A 10,365-nucleotide genomic window follows, 5' to 3' on the forward strand; every position below is an offset into this window, starting at 1 on the left:
GCGTTTCGGGTGCAATAAGCCCCGCCCACAGCGCGATTCGGACCCGCGATTTGTTTTCCAGGCTGAGTGCATATGGGGGGCGCCTGAAAACAGATTTCCAAGTCGGATCTGAATTGTACCCAGATTCAGCACTTAGAATGAAAATGGTAAAATCAGGCCTGATAAACAGGATGACCCACCTGTTGGCATTTCAATGAAGAAAACAGCAATCACACAACACCTTTCCAAAATGTAAGTCAGAGACATCCCATCACGCTTTGACCAAACCAGAGGAAATCTCTTCTGCTTTCGTGGACTTCTATAGGAAATTGTACAAGTCCAAAGATATGCGGGTTAGGTTGATTGGCAATGCTAAATAGACCCTAGTGTCAGGGGATTAGCAGGGTAAATGTGTGGGGTTACGGGAACAGGACCTGGATGGGGGTTGTTGTCGGTGCAGTCTCGATGGGCCGAATGGCCTCCTTTTGTACTGTAGGGATTCTATGATTCTGATGCCTGTCGAGACAGGGGCGAAAAGTTACAAATCAACATGATGAGATTGTCAGAAAATATCACTCAGGAATCGGGAAAAATCTATCACTGAGTGAAAATTGATGAAGCAATAGACGCACTTTAGAATAATAATAACCCTGGCCCAATGGCTACATAAACAAATATAATAGGACCTTTGAAGATATTCTTACACCTTTACTCCAGCCGGCCTAACATCACATGAATTATTGGCTGCTTTGTGGAGAGATGCAGTCGGAACAGTCATTCCTAAGGAGGGTAGCAATCCAACAGAGTGTGGGTCACATCGGCCCCATATCATTGCAAACTGAAAATTCTAACATCAATACTGGCCCATTGAATAAATAGGATAATAACTGCGATAATACACCCAGACTGAAGTGGGTTTATAATGGGGCGTTGGTCTGGAACAATCTCCGCAAGCTCCTTAATATCATGAGTCATGCCCAAAGTCGTGGAGTGGAGGCCATGATCTTATCTTCAGACACTGAAAAGACGTTTGACTGAGTGTCCTATTTCAGACTTTAGACGGCGAGGGGTTTGGACCATGCTTTGTGAGATGGGTCCAGAAACTTTATTCAAATCTACAGGCCTCTGTCGAGTGAATTGTCATATAGCTGAAGCCTTTGGGTTAGAGATGGGGACAAGACAGGCTTGTCCTCTGTCCCCCCCTTCTGTTTGTTATATGTATAGAACGCTGAGCACTAATGGTGAAACATAATGGACATTAAAGTTGTTATAGCTGGAGAAGAAGAGCACTAGTTGTCATCATGTGCTGATGATGCCCAGCTGTGCTTATCAGATCCTGCAACATCTATATTTTCTGTAGGCTTCTTGGCCTTTTGGCTAAGATCAAGTGTGTTTTTGCTGTCCTGTACTTGGTTGAAGTCATGAGGTTACACTGAGGCCTCATTTGAAGCAATTTTTTAAAGCGGCATCTCGGCCTTTTGGCTAAGATGCAAATGAGATCAAGCTTTGGAGAAGGTGCAATGCCTGCTCCAATCAGCTTGGATCATGGAGATTAAGCCCAAGACAGGAAGTCTTGTCAGCTTGGATCGGGAATGTCTCATTTGCTGAGACTTTAGATTGAATTGGATATAAAGAAAAAAAATCTATATTTTCTATGAAGGAAAGAATTAAAGAGTTTGGCTATTACTCGAGTTACAAAGTTAATATTGATAAAACTGAGGCAATGGAAATAAGTGGACAGATTCCCAAACATATTCAGATACAAAATGCCGTTAAATGGCCCACTTAAGAGCGGGGGCACTAAATATCTCAGTATTCTTGTCCCACATTCAATTGATGGAATATGTGGAGCAAATCACACTGGTATCATTAACCGTAACCGGACATTCTCTCTTCCACCTTCCTCTGTCGGGAAAAATATAGAAAAGTCTGAGGTCACGTACCAACCAACTCAAGAATAGCTTCTTCCCTGCTGCTGTCGGTTTGAATGGACTTACCTTATATTAAGTTGATCTTTCTCTACCCCCCAGCTATGACTGTAACACAAAATTCTGCACTCTCTCATTTCCTGCTCTATGAATGGTAAGCTTTGTCTGTATAGCACGCAAGGAACAATACTTTTCACTGTATGTTAATACATGTGACAATAATAAATCAAATCAAATCAAATTTTGTTCTGTTAAAGGCATTATATAAATGTAATATGTGTAATTGTGAGGGGAGAAAATAACTCGTAAACTGAGTACAACAATCAAGGTTTAATTGTGATAGGATTGAGGAGAGAAACAGCCTCTTGTTATTTTCAACAGAATTGTAAAGACAGAATCGGAACTGTGGCCCAGACAGCAGCTGGTGGATTCACACGTAAATAATTGACATCTCTTTTTTTGTGAAACCTTCTTCAAACTACACCATTTGTTACTGTAAACAACCCACAGCATGAGAATTAATTTAAATAAAGAGATTTGCAAATGTTGGGAAGCTGCAGTCATTCTGCATAAAAAGGAATGGTGACAATTTGCAGTTTCAGGCAAGGTGATGTATATGGAGCTTTCACAAGGATGGTTACCACTGAGACAAAGACAGCGTTGAGCTTGATGAGAAAGAGCTGCTAGTCTCACATCTGGCTTTTATGTCAGTGAAATGCGGGTCAAGCACCTTCTGTTCCAACTCGAAATAGAAATCCGACTGGACTAAAGGAGGGCAAGTTATTGTAAATGGGTCACTGCCCATCACCCCCTCCCCCGTAACTTGGGGCTGAATTTCCCCAGCCCTTCAGAGGCAGGAAGGCTGGCTATGTAATGGGTTGTAGACCGGCACTCTCCAAAGCCCAGGGACTACACCCTGAGGGACGCACTAAAGCTTGGGGGCAGCCACTGCAGAGGTGCAATGAGGAAGGTCGCTTTCTACCCCAGAAAGTAGTCTCACGACACCAGGTTAAAGTCCAACAGGTTTATTTGATAGCACGAGCTTTCGGAGCGCTGCCCCTTCACCTGGTGAAGGGGCAGTGTTCTGAAAGTTCGTGCTACCAAATAAACCTGTTGGACTTTAACCTGGTGTGAGACTACTTACTGTGCCCCCCCCCCAGTCCAATGCCAGCAACTCCATCATGGCTTTCAACCACAGTGAACTGAAGGAGCAGAGACCCCCCCCCCCGCCGCCGCCCCCCCCCCCCGCCCCCCGGGCTGAATAAAATTCACTGTGTGCATACAGTGAATATTACATGTATCCCAGTTGTACTGAAGCACCTCGGACTGCAACTTGCTCTATGTAGACAACCTTTAAATAGCTTTGCAACATTTGGAAGGATCATTTTAAAATGTCTGTAACATTTCCTTCACTGTATTGAAGCATCTCAAGTATAACATGCTCCATGTAACGAACTGAATATTATTGAAATTTGCCGCGGTCGCCACCTTGGAATGTTTGTAATGTTCTTGCAGATTTTTTTATGACCCTTTGGGGTCGTCTGGCCTCGAAACGTCAGCTCTTTTCTCTCCTTACAGATGCTGCCAGACCTGCTGAGATTTTCCAGCGTTTTCTCTTTTAGTTTCAGTCTTCCAGCTGTCATTGCCCTGAGGAATGTCTACAGTGATGTCCCTGGACTTAGTTGATTGGCCTCCAACAAACACAACCGTCTTTCTTTTGTGTTATGTATGATTCCAACCAGGGGAGAGTTTTCCCCTTGATTCCTATTGCCTCCAGCTTCGCTAGGGCTCCGTTATGCCACACTTGGTCAAATGCTGCCTTGGCAATATTGAAACCTTGAAGGGACTTTGCTGAAAGGATGTTTCCCCTTGTGGGAGATGCTAGAACTCAGGGCCACAATTTAAAAATAAGGGGTCGCCCATTTAAGAAAAAGGTGAGGAGAGATCCTTTCCCTCAGAGAGCCATGAGTGTGTGAAAATCTCTTCCCCAGGGAGCACTGGAGGCTGGGTTACTGAATATTTTTAAGGCTGAGTTTGATAGGTTCTTGACAAGAGTTAGACCCCTGCACCAGAATCCCAAATTACATTAGGAAGTCAGACCAGAACCCAACAACTTTCTACTTTGCCATAAATGTAAGGATAGGATGCTTGACTCCAGGAGTAATCCCACTGACAAATCAGGGACCGTTTATCATAAAACAAACTTTATTTAATAATGCAGTTTAACTATAACTCTAGCAAATGAAGCAGTTTAACTATTACCCATTGAACAATATTTAAAAATGAAAAGGAACAAAGTTTAAAGCTTATTTATTAGTGTCACAAGTAAAGTTAACATTAACACTGCAATGAAGTTACTATGAAATTCCCCTAGTCGCCACAGTCCAGCGCCTGTTCGGGTCAATGCACCTAACCAGCACATCTTTCAGAATGTGGGAGGAAACCGGAGCACCCAGAGAATGTGACACGGGGAGAATGTGCAGACTCACACCGACAGTGACGCAAGCTGGGAATTGAACCCGGGTCCCTGGCGCTGTGAGACAGCAGTGCTAACCATTGTGCCACTGTGCCTAATTTCTAACTTATCACTGTTTCAGTTTCAAATAAGCAACATTCTTCTTACAGTCATAAATCACTTTAAATACAGTTAGCAACCATAAATATACTTGTTTTAAGGGGTGTAAACAACCTTGAAATTTTCAGGGAAATTTTGTGAAGAAAGCAGCTTGAAGATCGTTGTCTCTAAACAAATCCCAGCTAGAACTGAAAGCTGTTTTCCCTCTGCTACATAACTAGCTGCTCCCATTAACTACATTATCACATGGCCCTGCATGCCAAAACCATCTTCCACTCCTTTAATCAAAATCCCCAAAAGCCCATTAGTAAACATCTCTCATAAATAAATATTACATGGCTAAAATGAGTAAATTATCCTGTTTTCTCAGCATCTGAGCTATATTTCCTCCAAACATACCAACTGCCTATAGAAAAAAAAGAACTTTAAAACAATTAGATTTGATTTGATTTATTATTGTCACATGTACTGGGATACAGTGAAAATTATTGTTTCTTGAGCATTGTACAGACAAAGCATACCCTTCATAGAGTGCTTAGGAGAGAAGGGAAAGAGAGAGCGCGGAATGTAGTGTTACAGTCATAGCTAGGGAGTAGAGAAAGATCAATTTAATGCAAGGTAAGTCCATTCAAAAATCTGATGGAGGCAGGAAAGAAGCTGTTAGTCTCCTTAACGGAGCAGGCTTGAGGGGCTGAATGGCCTACAGCTGCTCCTAATTCATATGTTCATATGAGATGGGCAGGGATGTTTAGGCAGCAAATTCCAGAGCTTAGGGTGAAAACAGCTGAAAGACTGCCTGTGGTGGAGTGTTTAAAAACGGGGATATCAAGAGGCTGGAATCTCAGAGGATTATAGGGTTGGAACTCACGAGGCCTTCAGGGCTGATTCACTCTAACTAATTCGACTTACCCTCGTTCACACAAAATGTGTGCCTCTGCATCTTGTACTCAGTCTGCAACTAGCAAGTGTATCATCTTCCGGATGTAGTTAATCAGTTATTGAAATTGTATTTAAATTGCACAGGAGCTGGCCATGGGGGTGAAATATTTTCTGAATGTAAATAGATTCATGAACATATGTTTCACTCCCATTAAACTCAGTCAATACAGTGCGATTGGAAATGTGATTTCTTTTCTCATCGTATTAACTCTTTGAAAGCTGAACCTTCACTTGACAGAAATTCCGATTCAGTCTCCTTACTGGTGCAGAGTTGTGTTTAGATTAGGCTGGATGCTGATCAATCTAGGTTTGGTTCCCTATCTGCTGCTGTCTGTGTAACTCTGCCCTCTGTTTTTCAGATACTGAATGGTGAACAAGTCCTGCAATTCTCTTATCCTGAAGAACCATTCCAGATGTCTAACTGCGATTTACTATCCTCCTGCCTGCTGATTGCAATGTCTCAAGTCTGCTCATCATGTCACAGTTTCTCATTCTCAAGGGTATGAGATTGCAAAAAAGCAAGACAAAGAAAGACATTAAAATACTGATTCACAACGACTGGATGTCTCAAAGTGTTTAGTTCATTGAGTGTATCTTTGAACTGTAGTCACTAAAGTAGTGTAAGAAACACGTCAACCAGCAAATGCTCAGCAAGCTCCCACAAACAGCAATTGATAATAACCAGATAATCCTTTTTTGTGATGTTGATTGAGGGATAAATATCAAAATTAATAGTCCTGCACGTTGCAGCACTTGAAGTGCATATCCAAGCATGTTTCAAATGGACAGAGTGGATAGCCAGAAGCTTTTTCCCAGGGTAGAAGAGTCAATTACTCGGGGGCATAGGTTTAAGGTGTGAGGGGCAAGGTTTAAAGGAGATGTACGAGGCAAGGTTTTTTACACAGAGGATGGTGGGTGCCTGGAACTCGCTGCCGGGAACTCGCTGCCGGGGGAGGTAGTGGAAGCTTGACAAATACATGAATAGGATGGGAATAGAGGGATATGGTCCCAGGAAGGGTAGGGGGTTTTAGTTCAGTCGGGCAGCATTGTCGGTGCAGGCTTGGAGGGCCGAAGGGCCTGTTCCTGTGCTGTAATTTTCTTTGTTCTTTGAAATAAAAACAGAAAATGCTAGAAAATCTCAGCAGGTCAGGCAGCATCTATGAAGAGGGGAAACATAGTTAAAGTCTCGAGTCTGTATGACTCAGAACTAAGAGTCATACGGACTCGAAGTGTGAATACAGTTTTTCTCTCCACAGATGCTGCCTGACCTGCTGAGTTTTCCAGCATTTTCTGGGTTTTTTTGGATTTCCGACATCTGCAATATTTTGCTTTCACCGTTTAAATGATTTGAGGGTTTCTGCTTCTGTTACCCTTTCAGGCAGTGAGTTCCAGATCCCCACAACCATCTGGAGCAGGATTGTGTGTTAAAATGGCAAGCAACCGGAAGGTCAGGGTCCTGATTGCGCACAGATCGAAGGTGCTCAGTCAATAGAATGCTGGCCTTTATGTCTAGAGGGCTAAAGTACAAGGGGAAAGAAATCATGCTTTAGTTATACAAAGCTCTAGTAAGGCCACACCTAGGGTGGAATTTTCCTGTCCCCCCCGCCATGGGAATCGTAGCAGATGGGACACGGGAAAGGTCCGTTGACCTTGGGCGGGATTTTCCGGTCTTGGGGTGAGCGCGGCCTGAAAGTCCCGCCCCTATAGTTGCTGTGAAGGATATAGAGGGAGTGCAGCATAGGTTTCTCAGAGTGAAGCCACATAAACTAGCATTGGTATTTCAGGTCTGTGAACCTTTCATCATCTTTCTCTCTCCACAGATGCTGTCAGATCAACTGAGTATTTCCAACATTTTCTGTTTTATTTCAGAATTCCAAAATCCTCAGTTCTGTTTTTATGTTAAACAAACTACAGTTGTATTCCCTGGAATTCAGATGAAGGGTGACTTAATCAAAGTTTAAAACACTATTAAGGAGGACAGATAGGATTTATTTATTCTTTCATGGGATTCCCCTTAACTGAGTAGCTTGCTAGGCCATTTCAGAGGGTAGTTACGCATCGTTGCTGGGGTCTGGAGTCACATGTAGATTTCCTTCCCGAAAGCGAAAGGCATTAGTGAACCAGATAGATGACAACTGATGACAGTTTCATGGTAACCATTACTGAAGCCAGCTTTACATTCCAGATTTTATTAATTACATTATATTTCACCAGCTGTCATGGTGGGATTTGAACGTGTGACCTCAGAGTATTAGCCTGGGCCTCTGGATTACTAGTCCAATAACACTACCACCATACCACCATCTCCCTTTGGTAGATGAAGAGAGACCATTTCTGCTGGTTGTAGACTCTTAATTCAGGGGGAATAGTCTAAAAATTAGAGCCAGATCTTTGAGATGAAAAGAGGAAGAGAGTGCGAGAGCAAGGAGATTTCAGTGGAACACAAAAGCCAACATAGACCAATTGGGCCAAATGGCCTGTTTCTGTCCTGCGGTTTCAATGTAAGCATGCAGGTGCAGCAGACAGTGAAGAAGGAAAATGATATGTTGGCCTTCATTGGAAGAGGAGTCAAGTACAGGAACAGGGATGCCTTGCTGCAGTTATACAGGGCCTTGTTGAGGCCATACTTGGAATATTGTGCGCAGTTTTGGTCTCCTTGTCTGAGGAAGGATGTACTTGCTATGGAAGGAGTGCAGTGAAGGTTCACCAGACTGATTCCTGGGATGGCAGGACTGATGTATTAGGAAAGATTGTGTCGGTTAGGATTATAACGTTTAGAAGAATGAGGGGGGAATCTTGTAGAAACCAATAAAATTCTAACCATTCTAGCAATTTGCTATCACAGAAAGAAGCTGAGGCCAAAATATTGTACGTTTCAAAGAAGGAGTTAGATATAGCTTTTGGGGCCAAAGGGATAAAGGGTACTGGGGGAAAAGCAGAAACAGGTTAATTAGTTGGATGATCAGCCCTGATCATAATGAATGGCGGAGCAGGCTTGAAGGGCCAAATGGCCTACATCAGCTACTATTTTCTATGTTTCTAATTCTACACAACTAAAAGGCGGCTGTGTCTTGGAGAAAGAGGTTTAACTGTAAAAAATATAAGAGGGACGAAGTGATGTACGAGTATGAAAACAGGAGAGGATCATACTCATTGTTTTGGGCGAGCTCTCAGACGCTATCTTATGACACTTAGAGAAAAGGATGAGACAAAGTGTGATTCTTGCCAGTAGGGGGAGTGCACAAAGTCTATCCATGCCAGGAAACCGGCTGCTGACTGCTAGAGGGCGCCATTGCATATGCGTCTGATCTCCCAATGCACTATGTAGAACAGTACATAGTTCATTGGGAGATTGGCACTCCCCTGGACATCGTGTGCCCCCCCGACCCCGATTTTGGCCCCTCCCAGATGACCGCGGCCCCCCAGCCTATTGCAGCCCCCATTTACCCCATCCCGGCCGTCGCCACCCCCATTCACCTGCCCTGGCCAATCGCTGCCCCAACGATCCCTGATTGTAGAATACGCAGCTGCCAACATGCTGCCTCCCCTTCAGGTCCCATCCCTTGGCACTGTCTGGTGCCCAGTTGGACCAGGGTCCCAGACTGGGGCACTGTCACCCCATCCCCCGACTCCCTGGGGGAACATCAATGGCCTCCGGTCCCACCAGAGAGGCCATCATGTCAGGTCCTCGTTGCTGGGGTCCATAAGTGATCCTCACCGGTGAGGACCTATACCGACGAGCCTGTTAAGGCAAATGTGCCCAGATGATTAAAGTCCTGGGCGTGAGGCTGATTATGTGAGCAATACAGGGCCAATATCACCATGAGGTGAGAAACCGGGCGCAAACCCAGTTTTTTGCCTCTCCCATGATCTTACCAGCTCCCACGCTGATCAACTGGCATCTGTGAATCTGATCATTTGCACTCGCACCAAAAACAGGAGCATGAGAGCTATTGCATTGTTATAATAGGCTACTGGATAGCTGAGGGGTGGGGAAGGAGTTAATAAAGAGGAAGGAGGGGGAAATTAAATAAATAAACAATACTCAATCTTGGGAGTGCAAAGAATGTTTATTGAAATGTACAGCAAAAAGCCATGTACTTTAAACAAAAAAAGGGTTCATGTACCAAGTGCTACTGTTCCTACAGAATGAATGCAGCAAAACTAGGAAACTCCAAGTCCAGACAGACAATCACAGTGGAAGATTACATTGTGTTTAAAAGAAAACAACAAAAGCAAAAAAATTGTGGAAACACGTCAGCATGGGGGGGGGGGGGGGGGTGGAGGAAGCAGATGAAGTTTGCTGGTGGAGACTTTTCATCAGAACAGAGTTCTAGTATAAGGTCTCCAGCAACAGTTATTGACCTCTCTGCCGATCTGCTGTGCATTTCCTGAATTTAATCACAGTGAATCAGTCCACAAACCTACTGAACTGGAAGAATAAATTATCCCTGCAGTGGAAAACTGTCATTCTTAATGTGTCGGAATTTACCATTTCTGCTAATAACACTCACATTATAACTTCCTCGTGATAAACTGCAAGAATGTTAGGAAGAGTTTTAATGCCCTCTTGAAAAAGTTCAAGCCTTACAATGTTGGATCTCTCCTTGAAATTCAAAGCAGCTGATTCCAATCAAGGCATTCACAAAATAGAATATATTATTTAAAACAATTCACAATAAGTGCATTCTGTGCACTTTTCAATCTATTACAGTTTGGTAATTGTCTCAAGGACCCATTATTATAAATTCAGTGCAATCAAAAAAAAGAAAATGGTGGGAAAAAAAAATCTGAAATTGCCTGGTGTACAAACAGACTAATGCTACTCGTGGAATACTGGCTCCAAATAGCCTAGCCAACTGGGAAAACAAAAACACACGTATTCACATCAAATAAATAAAAAATCACATCACCAAAACCTTCCATTCACTCCCACTCTACCAT

The sequence above is a fragment of the Mustelus asterias genome, chromosome 25, assembly GCF_964213995.1.
Source record: "Mustelus asterias chromosome 25, sMusAst1.hap1.1, whole genome shotgun sequence".
NCBI lineage: Eukaryota > Metazoa > Chordata > Chondrichthyes > Carcharhiniformes > Triakidae > Mustelus > Mustelus asterias.